We start from the raw sequence: 19385 nt of genomic DNA on the forward strand, positions 1-19385 counted from the left end.
AAATTTTCTGCTATTACTTCCTTGAAGAGATTATTGATCCCTTTGGTTTTACCTTTGTTTCCCTCCTCTATTCCAATTATTCTTAGGTTAGCTCTCTTAAAATGGGCCCATATTTTTCAATGTCAAATTCCTGCTGTCAGATTTTTTTTTCTAAATTAGAAACTATGCATTTATTTTTGGAGTGATCATCTTCTAGGAGTGAGATTCTATTCTCCATGTGGTCTAATCAGTTGTTTATACTTTGAATTAAGGCCTTTACTTCAATTATTGTATCCTTTTTATCTTTTAGACTCTCTCTGAATTCTTTTCAAAGGTCCTCTATTATATTTATAGTTATATTCCTGATTTGATCTTCCAGAGATCTCTGGATTTCTGTGTTATCAGGTTCTGATGTTGTGAGGTTGTGGGCCTCCATTGCTCCATTGTTTTTCCTCTTTCCCATGATTTCAGAAGTTTGTGCCCTCTCTGGGTTGTTCCCTGGGTCACTATGTCTTCTTTAAGGTGCTCTGGATCTCGAGTCTGTGGTATCTCAGTCACCACTACTCCTCTACTGGGTTGTATCCCAAAGTCTCAGACCCAGAGAGTCAATCGAGGCTGCTTGAGACCATGAAAGGTGCCTGGCTGGGCGTTCTCGTACTGGGAACTGCAACTATGGAGTTATATCTCTGCCACTGCCACTCCCCCACTAGGTTGGACTGCAAAAATCTTCGACCCAGGGAGACTGTCAAAGCTGCACAAGTCCCTGGGGGTGCAGTACTGGGATTGCTCCTCTAGGAGCCACAATTTGACTCACGGTTGTTGAGTGTGCTGATGTATAGTTGTTGCAGACTCAGTGAACTTGCTGCTGCCACTGCTAGCAATATGGTGCCGCTGCCACGCCCTCAGCCATGAGGCTGGCATATTTCTTCTTTGGTTTTGAGCTCTGCTCTGAGTCCCTGCAGGGTGTGCTAAACCCAGACCCTGGGAGCTTTAGACTCTCTTTGCGCCAAAAAAAGCTACTGAATTACACCCAGCTGTTCCACAGCTGCTCACCTCAGCTCGCTGTCCATCCCTCCTCTCTGGAGCCTGGTATGTTTTTGAGTGTGCTGATCTGGAGCCGTCTGGTAAACTCACTGCTGCCACTGTTGTATGGTGCTGATGCCATGTCCTCGGCTGTGAGGCCGGCGTATCTCCTCTCTGGTTTTGAGCTCTGTTCTGAGTCCCCCTCCTCTCTGGAGCCTCCATTTTTGTTTTTAATCTTTGGATTGTGAGTCTTTAAAAAGCCAGGCTTTTAAAATCACCCTCCTTTCTTGTTGACCCCTTGCAATACAACTTCCATCTACAATGCAGTCTTTTTGAAATCTGGGAAATATTGGCCTAGGAAACAGTGTAAGAGAGAACGAGTCCACTGTTGATGCATACTACAATTATGGAGGAAAATGTTTTTTTCCTGAGTGGAGTAGTAACTGTTTCCTGGTCATGCAGAATGTTTCTTGCATAGTATGACATGTGCAGAACTGCCCAAATCCCTATGCAGTAGTCTCAGCTGAGGTGCATGGGGACCTCGACCACTTAGCTCTGCACACCCCACTGGACAGCAAGCAGCTTTCTGTTATTAGTTATGGGACCAGCCACTCTGTTTATGTTCTGTGGCTCCTTATTTGTTTCTCACACAGATGACTTGGGCTAACATCCACTTTTTAGTCCTTTGGACCCTACCTAGGTCTAGTTGAGGGAGGACACACATGTATTTTTATGTTCACAACAGGTATATTATGGCATTGAAAATTCCTCCTTTATTTTTTTATTTCTAAAATCCTTTATCATTTTTCTATAATTTTTGTACGTCAATGATCTTTTTTCTACCAAATAAAAGTTATAAAACAATTACTAGATTTTCTAATAGTACCTTCAAAGATTTGACCTAAAAATAAAATGGTACTTTTATTTTATTGAGTCTCTTTCATTGAGTTATATTGGTGATGTACATTCTTCCTGTCTCTTTCAGATTTTTTTTTATCTTTTCATTTCCTATGTAGATACTATTAGGTGATTATCAGTTTTGTCTCAATTAGAAGAAAAGAAAACATTCCTAGTTTGCAATCCTGCACAATTGGTACCATTAAGAAACACTGGATGCTTTAGTGAGAAATCGGGTATAAATAAGGCAATGAGAATTTTATATGTTGTTAAGCCAGTGATTTGCCCTGTTCATGACCCCTTACAAAAAGGCTGTTTGGCAGTCTGGAGCCTCTCTGAGTGAGCTGTAACACAATTGATCCCAGGTATATCAGACACAGCACACTACTTCCTTCATTGATTTATTCCTGGACTCTTCTCCACATTTCCCCATTTAGCTGATCAATTAATCTCCTATATAACTCATGGGCAGCTGTTGAAAATAATGCAGCAGATGATATTTCCTTGGCAACAGCAGTGATGCAGTTCCTCATCTGTAGCAAAGCAAGGATGCATTCATTCTCCCATGTAGCCAGGGAGTCTTCTCGGTGGGAACTGGTTTGAGGAATAGGTTACTGGCAGCACCACAAAGGTAAGGATTGTGCTGCCATTATTTGTCCCTACAGTGCCATCCCTGGCACGAGAGATGCTCACAAACTATTGTGTACTGAATGTAGAAAATACAATTGTATTGGCTATTACAGCAAAGTAACTGAAATAGATTCATCAGCATGGCTCCATGCTTACTCCTGAAAGTCTGAAAATTTTATTTATTGTATTAAAAGATTATAACATGGAATATAAAAAACACCATATATTAAAGGCCAAACAGAACTTGAATGAGTGGTGGTTGAAGAGAAAGGAGCAGGGCTTTGGTGTCAGATGGGTATTTAAATTCCAGCTCTCAGCTGTACTAACTGTTTCACTTTAGATGTTCCTCAGCTTCTCTGTTTTTGTTTCAACATTTAGAAAATCAGATAATAATGACCACTTCACCGGGCTCTTGTGAGGATTAAACAATATGTGTACAATATGAAGGCACAGAGGCATGAAACAGCCTGCAATGTTTGCAAAACTACAAGTAGTTCAATTTAGTGGGAACACTGGGTGCCCGTGGGAGACATGCAGAAGATGAAACCAGAGAGAGAAGGAACAGCCAGGTCATCAAGAGCCTTGGGTACCAAGCTAATAGCTTTGAACTTCATCCTGAAACCTATGGGGTATTATTAAAGTACTTTAAGCAAGGGAGAGGAATTGCCTTGTCACATTTGCATTTTATGACCTTGACTCTGGGTTAGAAGAAAAGGCTGGCTCTTAACCTTTCCAGTTTCTTCCCTGAGTCCTCCACACCTGCTCTCTTATCTCTCAAAACTTCATTTACAGAATGGTCTATGATTCCTAGCCTCTGGACTTTGGCACATACCATTTCCTCTTACTAGAACATACTCCTCACTGTTAGTGTTTCACTAAGGGCTTTCTTAGTTGCAAATGGGAGAAAAATCAACTAAAACTGGTTCAAACTATTAGAGATATGTGTTTTCTCAGAAGTAGCTCCCCACCTAGCTGCATTCTCACAAACTCCAACAGTGGCATCAGAATCAAGGCTCTTTCTCTGTTCATTTCTCTATTCTGTTCTCAGGCAGGCTGTCAATACATGCTGGTTAAATAGTAACCACATCTCCAGACCCACATCTTGGGCTTTGGGCCATGTCAGTGGAAAAGGAGTCCTGGTATTTGGCTTTGGTAGCATCAGAGGCTCACCTCTGTGACAATCACTGAGACCATAGAAATAGAGTTCTCAGAATGATGGCCTGGGTTGTATTCTCACCTGGAAGGTGGAGGGATGTCAGACAAAAGACAGCTCCAACCCAACTGCAAGAGGGAGACTTGAGGGACAAGAAGCAGGTTCCTAGGAAGTCAGAGTACTCTGTCCAGAAGTTAAGGAATGGATGTGTCCCAGAAAAATATCAGTTTCTGCTTAACTTGGTTAATACCCGCCTTCAGCCTATAAGCAGGCAGCATAATTGACACCTTCTATAGACCTTTTAGAGGTTACACACTCCTCCTGTGTGTTCCTTGCACATTCACATGCCCTACTCATCATCATGGCAGTGCATAGATGTTTATACAAATATCGCCCCGGGGGAAGTGGACCCTGGCCTGTCCTCACTCATCCCTTGAGCACAGGCCAGAAAATTTGATAAATATTTGCTGTAGAGATATTGTGTTAAGCTATCTTGGGATCTTAGGATCCAGTCTATCTTAAATTAAAATGATTAGTTGCAGTGGGATACATGTTTGAGAAATATTAGAAGAAAGGAAACTGCAGGATTTGGGGCTGGTTCTGATGGGATTTTGAGTAAGGAGCTGTCTTGCCCCGTTAAATGGAGGATTATTCCCTCGTTTCTGGTTCCTCCACCTCAGAAGAGGTTGGAGAGATGGATAAAGAGTTTAGTTTGGTACATGAGGTTTCTCTGGGGTTTACTTTAGGGATTTATCAACCTAGAAATGTCAGATAGAACCTTATGAAATGATGAAGCCAGGAGAGTTATTAAAGAGGAGAAGCTCCTCTCTGGGATTAGTTTGGTACACGTCTGTCCTGCCAATGCTAGACGTCAATCTTGGATTCCACACTAGTAGGCTAAGAGCTGATGAAATTTAACAGCAGTGCTATATATCAAGGCCTAAATGCCACAAAGAATATCAGAATATTAACCAAGTGGGATCAGCAATTTAACAGTTTTAAATAAGGAGGCTAGAGAAGTACATGATAGGGGGTGGAAGGATTCCCAGTGGAGATCCAAGAATACTCAGCTGTCAGCTCTCAGTGGAACTGACCTCTAGGCCAAAAGCCATGTTTCCTGCTTTAGTACTTCCAGGAAAGTACTGATATTTTTTTAAAAGAAATTTCCTTTTATTTCTCCCTCCACCCCATATATTTTTTAAAGAATTCATAAATAAAGAGAGGTCCTTTGCTGTGTACCTTTGTATGTATGTATAATGCTCCTAACGCTTTGAGAATACTTAATCCCTAGTTAAAGAAGGAGATAATGGAGAAAGTTTCTAAGATAGGAGAGCAAAAGAGTGGTAGGCAACTTCTCTGAGGCAGGTAGCGTTATTCCCTCCTAGGAAAAACAGTCTTCAGAGAGGGTCAGTAACTTGCCTCAGATCACACAGCTGATTGAAATAATGAAACTGAGTAATACACTGATTTCAGAGCTGCCATAGATCCACTACATCAAGCCTTTTCTCATGAATTAGCAACAGAAAGGTAAATAAAAAGAAAAAAATAGTAAAATGCTCACATATCTATGGGAGGAGGTGGTTATAGAGGAATCCATTTGGGCACATGTCCATATGCAGGCAATAGCCAAGCTGTGGTGCATTGGCTACTTGGATCTTTTTTTTTTTTTTTTTTTTTGGTGGTACTGGCATTCCTGGAAGCCCTTTTACCTCTGGGCTACACTCCCAGACCTATTTTTTATATTTTTATTTGGAAACAGGGTCTCTTAAGCCAGCGCGGCCTCCCAAGTGTGGGGATTACAAGTGTGTACCACCACATCCAGCGGCTACTTGGATTTTAAACTGGTTCCAAAATTGTGCGCTGTAACTAGCAGTGACTTAGTGACTTTCAGGCTGTGGGGACACCTTTTCTACCCATTGCTTCCCTTGAACCCAGGGGCGTTGTATCTCTGAGCTATTATCCCAGCCCTATTTTATTTTTTGTTTTGAAACAGGGTTTAATTTGCTAACAACAATACCGAGTTGCTGAAGTTGGCCTTGAACCTGTGATTTCCCCTGGTCCCAGCCTCCCAAATACTGGGACTGTAGGTGTATGCCATCATGCCCAGCCTCTATACTCATGCAAGTGCTTCCTGCCCAGAATAAAGCTACATGAAAAGTAATTAAGACTCAGCATCTTCCAATGACCATGAAAATTTTCTACATTTCACAAAAAAACCTAAATTTCCATAGATTTCATGTAAGATAGGAGCTGTACACTGTCTCCTAGATATCCTATTTCTTTATTCCCTCCCTTTCTGTCTTTTCTTTTTCTTCTCTATTATTCTCACTTTCCTTTCTTCTACCCTCAGCCTCTCCCTTTGTTTTTCTTAGCTCTGATCTGATTTCCTTAAGGTCAAGTGTACCTGTTTTCAGAAGCTGAACCATCAACCCTCTGTTGATCTGCATCTAATGTTGTGTGCATAAACCTATGATTGCTGTTTACATTAATTTCCCGACTTGATAGTGTTTAGCCACTTGTGCAGTGTGTGTTTAGAGAACCAATTCCCCAACCAGTGGCAGTTTCTGCCTACTCTTCTCTCCAGGTGACAGGACTCCTGGGAGCTCTGAGTGCTACAAGCATTCAGCACATATACAAAGAAGGGCAGACGGACACATTGCTACCAGTGCCTCTGCTCCTCCCTGTCCTGCAGTTGCATACTGTGTTAGGTAGGACCTGGCATTCTCAGTGGCAGGATAATTAACAAATCCTTAGCCCATCCTGGGTTCTATACCTGTGAGTGTGTTTTCTCTCCTTCTAACTCCCGCAGACCAAGAGGCTGCATCAGTGATTCTGCCACATGTAAATTGGCTTCCTCTCTTGTCACTGCAAATTCACTTTGCCATGTGGATTGTCATGTGAACACAGTTGCTATAAAAGTAGCTAGATTCTTTCTGTTTCCCCCTTGGATTCTGGATATAGTCCCATAAAATTTAGTTTAATTATTCATGAATAAAGAAGTTAATTCAAACCAGTCATTACTCAGCCTGGTTCCAGCTCTCTGGATGAATGGGGAATATCCTTGTTTTGTTTGATAGCAGACGTTTGAAAACATGAACTTTAGAGAACATCTATGAATTTCCATCCTGATATTTGGTGGTGCATAGACCTTGGCATACAGGAGACCTTTCACCAGCACATCATGATCAACAGTGAAAAATTCAAGAAGCAATTTATTTTCATGGCTGCCTCTACACCTGGAATCTTCAGAAAGCCTGGTTATTTACATTAGCCTGACCTTTGAATCAGTTTGCATTCTATTGTCTTTGTCTCTCTTGTTGGAGAAATTTGGAGAAATTGCAAAGTTTTAGAGAAGAATAAAAAATAAGTCACTGTTGTACTTTAATAAGAGCATTGCCATTATCATTATCAATGTTATAATGCCATCACCATCATCGTTATTAGTGTTACATTTTAATTGGAGAAGAAATGATCCAATAAATGTGTTCTATGAATATATAACTACTGGCTGTGAAAAAACAACATCATATAATAAAATACATACTGACTATGCCATGACAGACTTTAAATCTATTTTTTATAAATTCTTTTCTGGCAAGAGAGAAACCAGTGAAATCTCCAAGAAACAGGTCATTCTGAAATACCTAAGGGTAGATCTTTTATGGGAGTTCTTAAATATCTTATATCTTCTGTGGAGGGAAATAAAATGAAATTGCTTTGAGTACTACCTTTCAGAAATAAACCAGCCTTCCTTGTGGCTGGAACACCAGGAGGAAAATGGTCCGGTTTCTGCTGAGCCCATTGCAGCATCGGTGTGTGGTATATTAAAAGAATCTGATTTATAGTGATGAGTTATTAAGGAGAAATTGAAAGTTTCCCAACCCAGGGGTTTTTACATGCAAAATTTAAGGAGCCCATTATAGTCCATTAGTTTAAAAGGTAAACTTATTAAATCCTTCATAATAAAACAGCTATTTCTGATTTTATGGTAAAATTAAAAAGGCATGGATGGCATTTTAAGACTTGATGTAATATACTTTTTGGCTCTCTTTGCAGCCAATGGTAGCTAGTCTTTAATGTGATGATTTGAAGATGATTTAAATGGGAACTCCTGCAGAGGAGGAGGAGGATCCCCAGAGAAACGAAATTTGTGGGACGATGTAGGTGGGATTTGAAGTTAGGTGGCAGAGTAATTGGAGGGAAGTCTTATGGTTTGGAGCCCAAAGACAAGTTAAAAGGAACAAGAAGCCGGGCATGGTGGCGCACACTTGTAATCCCCATGCTTGGGAAGGAGAGACAGGAGGATTGCTCAGGTTCGAAGCCAACCTTACTGGCTTAAGAGACCCTTTTTCCAAATAAAATATAAAAAATAGGTCTGGGGGTGTAGCCTGGAGGTAGAAGGGTTCCAGCCCCATTACCACCAAAAAAAAAAAAAAAAGAAGGAACAAGAGTTTCGTGTTTGATGGCTTCAACAAAGCTCCCAGGGGTTGGAGAGGGTAGGCCCTCCTCTGCAGGTGACCAGAGGCGTTCCAGCAGGCATGTCTTCTCCACTCTGGAGCCAGTCAGTCCAAGAACGTGAAGTCATAGTCTGCTTTGGATTTGCCTTGCTTGTGTTTGTTCTTCCAAACAATGAAAAATAATTGTGCAATTATGGTATGTTTGTACAATTATGGTGTGTGTGTGTGTGTGTGTGTGTGTGTGTGTGTGTGTGTGTGTGTGTGTTGAACCCAGGGGTGTTCTGCCACTGAGATACAACCAAATCTTTTGTATTTTGAAAAATTCTTGCTAAATTACTGTAAGCTAGCCTTGAAGCTGTGATCTTCCAGTCTCAGCTTCCCAAGTACTGAGATTACAGACATGTGCCATCTGCCACCACACCCACCTGGGATTATAAATTTTAAAGCAGAAAATATGTCTTTACTAAAACATTATGAAGATTTTTGTAACTAATGAGAAAGTCAGGCCAGTAGGTGAAAGGATAAGACAGAACTTCCCCATCCTGGCAACTGAAAAGCCCGAGTGCCTGGGTCTGAACAACCATTTTGATACCCTTTTCTGTGTAAGAGCAAGACACTCTTTCAATGTTTGTTTTATAATGAGCAACACGATGTATGGATCTCACCAATGAGTTATTAAAGATATCCATTAGGCAGAAAAGTCATTTTCTAAAATCTAAAAGGAAGCATGGAAGGGCATTGGAAGTCCTGTTGCTGCCAAACTAGACAGCAGTTCACTAGCTCACAAGGTCTGTGGTAGGAGGAAGATGGATTTTGCATTTTCAGATCCTCTGTTAAGTCCCTGCACATCTTTCTACTCAGCTTTCTCAACTATAAACCAGGAAGGATGAGAGTTTTCTACCTGTAATCCCATCCTATCTCTTCAATTAAGAATTCAATTCCTAATAGAATTGTTGTGAGGATTAAGAAACACATATAAAGAGCCTACAACTGCAGCTGGCTCGGTACCTGGCACGTGAGCACATGAAAATCTTTTCACAAAAATCAGTAATCAAGGTCAGGCGTGGTGGCTCACGCTTGTAATCCTAGCATTCGGGAGGCGGAGACAGGAGGATCATAGTTTGTGGACAGCCTCAGCTACTCATTAGGTGCTTTGCAACTCAGTGAGACCCTGTTTCAAAAATAAAGAATAAAAAAAAAATAGGGCTGGGGGTGTAGCTCAGAGGTAGAATGCCCCTGGGTTCCATCCCCAGTACTGCAAAAAAAAAAAAAAGTCATCATTCTTAACAAGTTTTCTCCACTCTCACAGTTCCATAAATCTTGCATTAGGAAATCAAGACCTAAAATGGAACATCTCGATTTGATTTAGGTAGGAAGCCACATCCCAACTTATACCCAGGTTCCAAATTGGTATTATTATGACCTCTCTAAAGAAATAAAAAGATGAAATAAGAGACAAATCATGCCTTTGAGAAAATTCTAATTTGAGTTCCTTTAAAAGTAGTAGCGATGATTCCAAATGTGGTCTAGAAATCAAGTATGAAAACTGAGCCTCCAGCACCACGTACACACTGGACTATCAGTCAACCTGCTGTCTTTCACATTGTTACACATCACTTAATATAATAAACAATGAATGACAGTGTTAATAGAAAAATGGGAGGCTATATAATGTAAATATCCATTTTTCTAATTACCTGGAAATAATCATTTTTACCAACATATAGACTTCCAGTAATCTTTTTGTTTCTGTTTGTTTTTATTTGAATGGAACCCTATAGAATATGCTATATTGTAACTCTGTGTGTGTGTGTGTGTGTGTGTGTGTGTGTGTGTGTGTGTGTGTGTATGTGTGTGAGCGCGTGTTACTAGGAGCCTAGGGATTGAACCCAGGGGTGTTCTACCTCTGAGTTACACCTCAGCCCTTTTTATTTATTTATTTTATTTTTGTTTGTCTTGAAACAGGGTCTCCCTCTGTTGTTCAGAATCTTTCCAAGTTGCTAAAGTTTGTCTCTATCATACTAGCCTACCAACCTACTGTCTCAGCCTCTCAGTAACAAGATTTTTTTTATAATGTCACAGTGGAGCCTTTCCACATTTGGATGGATGTTTTACTCTGCCACCTAATAGTTGCATAGTAACCTGTTTGCAGTGGCAGGGATTTCACCAGCCCCAAGCAGAAGCAGAGTTCCATAAGTCTCAATATACAGTTAGTGCCTTACATCACGCTCAGAAGTTTGACGAAAAGTCTTCTGGGCATGCTGTGCCTGGGGAGATTCTTACCCTGAGGCATGGAATGCCAGCCCCTCCCTGCCTCACTTTCCCTTCAGCAGCAGTATTTCTCCCCTTCATTTGCTGACATGGAGGTAGAGGAAGAGGAGGTTGTCTGAGCTCTGCCCAGTGAAGGTGATAAGGGAAACGCTTTGGGTGACTGTGAGAACCAATGTCATGGGGCTGTGAGATACACAGAGGGAACACACAGCTATTGTTTTGAGTCAACCCTGATTCACAGTGTATGGATGTGTGATAATTAGCTGGTCTCTTACTGGTGGGCATTTTACTTGTTCCCAAACATAAAAGATTACCCCCAACTTTCCCTAACCCATCTGCCTGGGGCTCCAGATTAGTTCTCATTTTGAATCTTAATGTTGTAGGCTTTTTTCCCCGCTTCCCCACCACCAGCTGACTTGGGAGCTCAGCTTACTCCTCTTCACAGGAATCCCACTGGGTGGACTGTGCAATATACAACATAGCCTCTTCTTTTCTTGTCTAATAAACCCTGCACAATATTTTATACTCAAATTTTAGATGACTCTCCCATGAATATAAGCATAGTTAAGGAACCCTGGGGCAGCCCTGGCCACAATCCTAGCTGAGCCACCAGATCTGAAGGGTCATCAAATATACAGTTCAGCAGTGAGTTCCCTTCTACCTACATCTTTTCTGCACATCTCTGTCAGTTATATTACATCTTTAGATGAACTCTTAGGAGCATAATTGTTGCAAAAAAAAGGTTTTATATTAATTTTTTTTGTAGTACTGGAGTTCTTGGAAACCCTTCTACCTCCAGGCTACACTCCAAGACCTATTTTATATTTTTATTTGGAAACAGGGTCTCTTAAACCAGCACGGCTGGCTTCGAACCTGCGCGATCCTCTTATCTCTGCCTCCCAAGCATGGGGATTACAAGCATGCACCACCATGCCCAGCTTAATTTAAAATTTTTAACAACAATTTTACTTAATGCCAGATTAAGTTCTGGAAGCACTTTATATCACCACTGGGGACACTCAGGATGGGAGCCAGTGCTTGTTCTGGGTGGTCTGAGCACAGCAGTGTGATTGTGATGGTGAAGCCACAGAACACATGGATCCAGGGACATGGGACTTACTCCCAGTTTTTGTCCCATGGCCTTGGGCAGTATTTACTTCTCAGTGGCCCATCAGGATCACAGAACTGTCACCTTTATATTGTGATAATATTTATGGATGGTGAACCTGTACCTCTCAAAGCTCTGAGTAACTTTAATGGCCCTAGAATCCAGGAATCTTTTAAAATAGCTGGTCAGTGAGGTCACTTTGCATTCTCTATAAAACTGCAGCTTTCTTGGCCTTCCTCCTGGCATTTCAGTATGTGCACAGTGGAGTTGCTATACATGTATGGTGGTGAAAAGGTTGTTGTTAAACTTTCTGCTGATTCTGACTTCCTTTCGATTTATAGAAACTTGGGAGTAAAGAAAAGGCACAGTACCTCCTTATGAGTAGAATCAATTCTATACTTTAAGTCTCTTGACCATCAGCCAGGCCTTTTTGAATCCCACCTACAAACCAATATGGGAAAAAAAGAACCAACCAAAAGAACCAACCTGAAGACCTTATATGACAAGAATCCTCACATGCATAATAACACTATTATGACTGCATCTTAGATTTATAAAAATAAAAAAGAAATTAGACCTTTGAAATTTACCTTAGGCAAAAGATGGATGGTGCTATACGGTTATATTTCAGGGGTAGTATTATTCCATGAGAATATTTCTTTTTATTAAGTACCTGTTTTGGTGGTACTGGGGTTCCTGGAAGCCCTTATATGCCTGGGCTACACTCCCAGACCTATTTTATATATATTTGTACTTTTATTGGTGCATCCCAGTCTCACACCATAATGTAAATCATGTTGACAATGATGTGTATGCACATAGCACTTGGTTCCTCTCTCGCCTCCTCATCCCATTTTCCTTCTTCCCAATACAGAATACTGAGATTGACATTGGTCTATTCACATATATACACATAATCAATAGTAGTACTCCTCTCCTTCCTTTAGACTACCTTCCTGGCTCCACTTAGGTTTTTTCTCCATTATCTTGAGTCCCTCTAGTATCTCAATACTCCCTAGCTTGTGCATATTAGAAAAAACATATGACCCTTCACTTTTTGTGATTGGCTAATCTCATTTAACATAATGTTATCCAGGTCCTTCCATTTTCTTTCAAATGACATAATGAAAAACTGTTCAACATCTTTAACAATCAGAGAGATGCAAATCAAAACTACACTGAGATACCGCCTAAGCCCAATCAGAATGTCAGTCATCCAGAGATCAAACAACAATAAATGCTGGCAAGTATGTGTAGAAATAGAAATTCTTGTACACTATTGGTGGGAATACAAACTAGTTCAGGCACTATGGAGATCAGTGTGTAGATTCCTTAGAAAACTAGGAATGAATCCACCATATGATTTGGCTATACCACTCATGGGTATGTTTCCAAAGAGGAAACCAGAGAACTACAGCAACATATGCATACCCATGTTTATAGCAGCACAATTCATAAAAGCCAAATTATGGAACCAACCTAGGTGTCCATCAACAGATAAATGGATTACAAAATTATTAGAAATACACACAATGGAATTCTATTCACCATGAGACTATTTCTGAGAGTGGGCCAAGGAGAAGATGGAACTATTTCAGGAATTATAAGGTACCTGTAAGAAAAAGACCAGCTGTAATACCCCAAATTTCCTCTCCCATCTCACTTATATTTTACACTTTATTTTTCCTAAACTTTTCTCAGAAAATACTATATAATGAGTTATATTAACATAAAATTATTACTGTTTTGAATCATGTGGGAAGGTTTGTATTAATTTTTAAAAAGAGACATTTCTATGCCTTTTTTCCCTGCATGAGAATCAGATGGTTAAAATTTTATTAAAAAGTTTCTTTTCACAAATATGTTTCAGCCTCCTAGATTTTAAGAAACATAATGGACAGCTAGTAGTCACACAGATGTGCTATTTGAAAGGAATTTGGCTTACTGCTGTTATTCAGCACTGCATTTTTATGTGTAGGAATTGATGTATGCCAAGAAAAAGGCAATTAAGGCTCTTATGCTTATTTTTCAAGGTGTATTAAACTGGTGTGAGTTTTAACTATATGTTTACTTTAAGAATCTTAAAAGGACCCCTTGGGAAATATTACCAACTGAGCCCGTTGGGCTAAATGAAGAAGCAGATTCATTTTCATAAATAAATCTGAATTCCATTATTTTTCAAATTTACTTGTAGATTGAAAAAGAGGATAAGTATGCTAATAAAGGATAGAGAGAATGGAAAGTTATGATGAAAATTTCCTCTATGCACCCAGTACCAGGCCTGTTCTGTGTGGGTCTTTCCAAGCAAAGATATATTAAAAATTGAAGTTTTCTTTATTCAGACATTCATTCAACAAATGTTTGTGGTATAAGGCACTGTCTGATGTATTTTTGTGGGAAACAAGGCCACAATAACCAGTTGAAAACCTCCACGACCTCATACCCAACCCAAAACATACCATTCACATCTATAGGGGAAGACACTGGTTTATAAGAAACCATGGAAATTAAAGTGATAGCTCACATTTCTTGTGAATTAATGACATATCAGGCATATACTAAGCCCATTACACATCTTACTCAATCTTTATAAAACCTTATGAGTAGTTTTTTGTTTGTATTGTTTTCAGTTGACAAGATACAGAGATGTTAAATATTTCATCCCAAATCACATAGTTAATAAATGATTTAGTGACCCAAATTCTACCTGGCTTTAGAATGTCCACTAAATGGCCAAATATTATCAGACCTGTGTTTCTATTATTAACTGTATTAAGATTTCTGTATCCTATTTGCAGGCTAAGACTGCATGCTTCTCCTGTAACATTTCAGTGTGGATCATTTTATGTGGGCACCTGGCAGTGTGTGGTCAGTGGATGTGCTCCACCTCCATTAATCATTCAGCTACGATCAGCACAGTGTAGTCCAGCTCCAGGTCTTACATCTAGGGAAGAAACAGCAGTCGCCCAGTCAAGGACAGCATATTAAATTATTAGATTATTGAAAGCTGAGTATTTTCTAATGTTCTCTAGAGATCCAAATCAAGTTTAAAAGTAAAGTAGAAATTTGTGAAGTCACATGAAAAATCATTGCATGCAGTTGCAGAATACACACCAGAGCTAAGGTGCAGTACGCAGGTGGAGGGTAGGAACCATGTCTGGTTGAAAAGGAATCATCAATAGAGGTAACAAGGTGGACATTCAGCTATTGAAGCACCTCCCTTTCAGGTTGCTGAAAGGAGAGCATTTGATAAGTTCTTGACTTGTTCTGCAAGTATGTTTTTTTTTTATCTCTAGGAACAAAAAGAACAGAGAAGACATCAACTGTACATTTAATTTTCAGTACCTGAAAGCACCTGAGTTTTGGTTCTGAAGGGAAGGGAAAATGTAGGGGGTCTATAAGCATAAATGGAACAATAGGAAGGACAGCAGTCATTAGATATGTATGTTATATATACAGTATCCTTAAGAAATAAGCTACCAAAATATTCATTGAGAAAAAAGTTCCAAAGTTCTCAATTTTTAGATAGATTCCCCAAAAGACAACACAGTCTATAAAGGTCTGACCCTCTAAAAATGGAATCTGTCCATATATTCTGAAGAACCTTGGTAGTCTAGTCAAAAGTTTTGTGAGTTATTTTTCCGGAACCTGTTGTCTTACCCTGTTAGTCAGCTTGGTGTCACTGTAACAAAGTACCTGAGATAATTAACTTACAAATAGAATTTTTTTTTTTTTTGGCTATGGTTTTAGAGGTACCAGTCCATGATGAGGCAAACCCATAGCTGGTAGACCTCTGTTGGGGTAGCCAGGTGGAAATGGCAGGGGTATGTGGTGAAGCAAAACTGCTCATATTGTGGCCAGGAAGCAAGAAAGAGATAGGAGGGGGCAGAGATCCCAGTCTTCTTTGATGGCATGCTCCAGAGACTTAAGAACCTCTGACAATGCCCCTCCTCCTGAAGGGTACACAGCACCTCCCCACAGCACCACCTTGGGGGCCAGGCTTTAACACGTGAAGCCATGGTTGATGTTCACCATTCAAACTACAGTGCTTTCCTGCCTGCATGCTTGAGAAAAATGGAGTTATAGACCAGGTCTAAGATGTGTTGTGTTTCTTTCTTCTGAACCATTTTGTGGCCTTTCCTGAAGATTATTTTTCCACAGAGGAAGAGCTTAAAAAAAAAAAAAACCTGTTTCAAAATAAAAAGTCTGAAGATAATAGCTCAGAGGTAGAATGTCCCTGGGCTCAATTCCTGGTAGAAAAAAATATATACAAAAGATATCCTCATGTGGCAGAGAAATCCAAACTCCTCCCTTGAAAAATGATAGATCAGAAGATTTTCAGTCAATTCCAAACCAATGTCTGTTTCAAACTCTTGGAAAAAATCAACATTAAAAGCATAATTTCTTAATACAATAAAAGAATTCTTTTATTTTATTAATACTTTTCATAAATAAATGTTAAATTAATTTTTACAATAAATAAAATATATTAGATTTGGGAAGGGCGATAAGGAGAAATTAAAATAATTTTATAGATCATATAGAAAAATGCTGGAAAATATTTGAACAAAAAGAAGAGAAAACAATGCCAGCTTGCCCTATCATCTATTAAAGTGCTATGAACTTATAATAATTACATTGTTCATCTGGTCACCAGTATTATTGGGAAAATGTGCTGGCAATATCAGCTGCAGTCAGGAGCTCTGGCCCACAGTACCATACTTACTCATGCTATTGTTTGGGGAGTTTTACCAACAGTGCTTCACACAAGAATCAGAAATAAAGTCATATTGGAAAGAAGGGAAAAGCCGTTTGCAAGTGGCATTATATAGAGCACAAAACTGAGAAAATCATTTGGAAGAAAATATTAGAGTTAATAAAAAGAATACAATGAAGCAATCAGAGATAAGCATACAAAAATCAGTAGTTTTCTATAAACAAGGAATAAAATGATTGGGGAAATTTAGCATATAGTTGTAATAAAGCTCACAAAATACTGTAAATAAAAGTACAAAGCCTATATAAAGAAAAGTATGAAACTTATTGAGAGAAAGAAAACAGAATTTAATAAAAGATATACCATGTTACTGGATAGGAAGGGTAAATATGACAAAACCACTACTTTCCATAAAAAAGGTTAAATTAATTTTTACAAGAAATAAAATATATTGGATTAGAGAAGGGTATTCAGGAGAACTTAAAATAATTTTATAGATCATATAGAAAAATGCAGAAAATATTTGAACAAAAAGAGGAGTAAACAATGCAGGCTTGTCCTATCATCTATTAAAATGCCCTGAACTTATAATAATTAAATTAGTGTAGGTAGGGGCCTAGAGAGGAAAGATCAATCAAACAGAATAAGTCATCCACAATAAATCTTACCATCTTTAAGAGTATGATGGTTTTAAGAGTATGAGATTTGGTATACCAACGGTAATCAAGACATGTCATACTGTTTTTGGAGAAAAAATTAGAACTGTATTTACTTGACCCCATAACATAATATAAATCCACGTGGACTAAAGAGATAAATGTACAATAAAGAGACAATGAAACATTATTAAGCTTGAAGAAAACAAAAGTGACTATTTAATTGCCCTCTGGTGAAAAATATTTTCTGATTATAAAACCAATGAAGGAATTTACAAAGGCAAAGGAAAATTGATTTGACTTTATAAACATTTAACAAGTGTGAACATTAAAATATTACAGACAAAATTAAAAGGAAAACAGAATGCATCTGAATTAAAACTCTTTGCTGGCCTTAATATCTGAAGATTTATTATAAATTCATATCAGAAAGTTAGTGACAGGAGACTGGGCAAAGGACATGAAAAGCCAGTTCATAGAATAGAAAATATCATTAGCTGATAAACACAGGAAAAAATTTGCTTCATGTGCAATCAAAAAAACAGAAAGTGAGATAACAAAAGAGATTTTGTGTGCAACATTGACACACAATGTTCAGATGATGGTAATTGGTTCTGGAGAAAGGGCAGGAGCACACATAATCTCTTGGGGAAGTGAAAATCAATGTAGCTTTTCCAAAAGACACAATGGGATATGTATAAAGAATCTCTGAGAAAGATTCAGGGTTTCAACCACAAGGAGTTAATTCTAATTGCAAGGCACTAGCCTCAAAAATACTTCATGATTTAAAATGAGAGTTATGTATAAGTTCATTCTTTGAAACATTTTTAATAACAAAATGATAAATGGTTAAGTAATGTGTAGTACCGCCCCATAAAAATACAATCTTGTATATTCTTTTTATCAAATAATCTTTAATGATGCAGCAAAATATCTACCCTATGGCAACTGGAAAAAAATCATCATCCAATAAGTGAACTATAATGTCCACCACATATTACAAAATCCTAGAAGATGACATAATACTGTTAATGCTAGTTATCTACAGGTTTTGTAATTCTGAGCAATTTTGGCGGTCATACTTTTATGTGTTTTTCAATTTCCCCCAATAAAATATTACTAATTTTAAGTCAGTAAAAATAAGAACGTTATCCTTCCCAAATGGCCTTTTTTATTTGATTTGTTTGTTACTCTCAAAACTCTCCAAAGACTGAACATGATTTCCTCATATGAATGTACGAAAATATGAATGTATCTGTTTTTCCTCTCTGAGATAAAAATGATAGATGTCTAATGTATTTGCTTCAATAGGTATAGGAAGGATGAATTGAGATAAAGACAAAAGCAAGATTTGGAGGGAATGTAATAAAAATATAATGAATTGAAAACCATGAACATATATTTCTAAAGTGAACATATTTAATAACTTTCATTACCTATTGGACATGAGCCTGTCTACAGACTAAATGACAATGCTTTTAAGATCTAGTTAATAAAATTTAAAAATGCACACCAACCTCTACAATAGTGGGAGCCAGTAGAATGTTCCACATTGTTGGAAGTGTTCTCTTTCTGTGCTGTCCAACATGGCAGCCCTTTAGCGAGACATGGATGTTGGAGGATTGAAATATACCTCATGTAAGTGAGGAACTGTTTAGAATTCATCTTAATTAATTTCTATATAGCCATGCATGGCCACTGTGCATTGCTATGTAAAGTAGCATTACCTGGAATTGGGCATTTTCTTCAGTGCTCTCTGCATCTTACCCACTTCAACCTCACAACAACCTGTCATCATTATATTTTTTTACCGCCATTTTACAGATTAGGAAACTGAGTGGTATAGGGACAATTGACTTACCCAAATTGAGCGCACTGATACGCAGGGAACCAGAATTCATACCTGTGGTGGCGAGGATTCAAGAGCCACCTCTCCTGTGCATTACTCCATCCTGTCTCCTCTTCCTAACACTGGAGGCACAGATACATGGAAGGGACAAGCCACAGGGACAGTCAGGGAATTCAAGGTGAGGACGAAGTGTTGTCCCTGCTTTGCAAACCCCCTCTATCTAATGTGTGTTCCCTTCATGTGTCCCGTCCCCATCAGAGCCCATCAGCCCCACAGCGGCTTCTCAGGGAGAACTCAGGAAGGGCCCTTCCAGCTGCACCTATTGTTAAATTGCTGGCTTGCTCTTGAATCAAGCTGTTCACACTGGAAATCTCCTACGGCCAGGAAACCAGGCTGCATAGAAGTGAGAAGGCGAATTTGCTGAGTATATTTTAAATACTCGGCAGCTTTTAATGTACTCTACAGGATGTGACAAATGAGTGTCTGTGTAAATCAATAAAGCTTTCTGTGAAGGCACTGATGGTTTTATGTGAATAGCAAGGCAATGCAATGGAAACCCGGCCTTGCGTTTCCTGTCAGTGTTCTTAAAGTTCACAGTCATAACTCTGTTCCCCTTGACCTTTACCAGCGATACCTACCAGAGAT

The 19385-nt window shown here is 38.9% G+C and overlaps 1 protein-coding gene across 1 annotated transcript in view; it reads left to right on the forward strand.

Annotated features, from left to right (window-relative positions):
- The window catches only part of NCKAP5 (NCK associated protein 5), a gene marked incomplete at both ends in the record, with an annotated part of 891793 nt that overhangs the window by 634655 nt on the left and 237753 nt on the right, over positions 1-19385 (forward strand). The window lies entirely within an intron of this gene.

Source organism: Muscardinus avellanarius (genome assembly GCF_963383645.1).
Source record: "Muscardinus avellanarius genome assembly, chromosome: 2".
NCBI lineage: Eukaryota > Metazoa > Chordata > Mammalia > Rodentia > Gliridae > Muscardinus > Muscardinus avellanarius.